Source organism: Dama dama, chromosome 9, assembly GCF_033118175.1.
Source record: "Dama dama isolate Ldn47 chromosome 9, ASM3311817v1, whole genome shotgun sequence".
Lineage (NCBI taxonomy): Eukaryota > Metazoa > Chordata > Mammalia > Artiodactyla > Cervidae > Dama > Dama dama.
The window spans coordinates 92,301,007-92,302,180 of record NC_083689.1 but is presented as its reverse complement, the minus strand read 5'-3'; the positions used below and the strand labels follow the sequence as shown (position 1 = coordinate 92,302,180).

Here is a 1,174-nt window from a genome sequence, read left to right as displayed (position 1 = left end):
TCTTCCCAACCCAGGGATCAAACCCAGATCTTCCACATTGCAGGCGAATTCTTTACCAGCTGGGCCACCAGGGAAGCCCTATTTTGTACAAAGTCTGTTAAATAGATTTTCAGATGCTATCCTCCCAAAAGACCCTAAAGGGAAAGAGTGTTAATATTTTCACTTTTTTTAGATGAAAAAATAATCAAAGCTGAGTGCAAAATGACTTCCCCAAGGTGACAAACATAAACAGCAGCACTGGTCCGATTCAAGCCCCAGTTGTGTATGAAACCAAAGTCCTGCTCTTAAGCAATGTGGTATGCTGTCTACCAGTATTACAGTTAATAATCAAGAAGCTTTAGAACTTTGGTAGAAATTGCAGGGCCACCAAAATGAGGTTCTTTTGGACCCAGAGTTAGCCTAGGTTCCAGAGATAAATTAACATCTAAAGTCATCAATTCTTCAATTCAGTCTATCAGTGTGATATTGTGATTTATAATAATAAATCTGTATCTGGTCTTATCTTTGGTTCCTGGATCACACTCCCAAAACCCTTGAAATTGCCTAAGGGTAAAGGGTAAAGCCTCCTGGGTGGCTCAGAGGGTAAAGCGTCTGCCTGCAATGCAGGAGACCCAGGTTCAATCCCTGGGTTGGGAAGATCCCCTGGAGGAGGAAATGGCAACCCACTCCAGTACTCTCGCCTGGAAAATCCCATGGACGGAGGAGCCTGGTACAGGCTACAGTCCATGGGGTCACAAAGAGTTGGACACGACTGAGCGACTTCACTTTTACTTTCTTTCTTTCAAAGAGCAAAAGAGGGTATCTTTTATTATATTAAATAATGTCTTTTGGAAACCAATGAAGAATGGGGGCTGGTTGCCAGCAGAGCCAATCCTGTGATTAGAAAGTTGGAACTTTTGGCCCCACCCCCACATCTAAGGAAGGGAGAGGAGCTGAAGGTGGAATTTAATCTCCAATGGCCAATAATTTAATCAATTATGCCTGCGTAATGAAGCCCCCATAAAACCCCAAAGGACAGGTGGGAGAACCTGTGGAGGCGCTGGGAGAGGGAGGCGCCTGGAGAGAACCCAGAAGCTCTGCACCCTCTCCCCTGGCTTGCCCTACGCATCTCTTCCATCTGACCATTTCTGGGCTACGCCCTTCATAATAAACTAGTGATCTAAGAAGTAAAATG

At 44.8% G+C, this 1,174-nt stretch overlaps 1 non-coding gene across 1 annotated transcript; it reads left to right on the top strand.

Annotated features, from left to right (window-relative positions):
* Positions 1 to 564: 564 nt before the first annotated feature.
* Positions 565 to 636, top strand: TRNAC-GCA (transfer RNA cysteine (anticodon GCA)). Its single transcript has one exon. It is a non-coding gene; the product is annotated as a tRNA-Cys (tRNA).
* Positions 637 to 1,174: the final 538 nt, after the last annotated feature.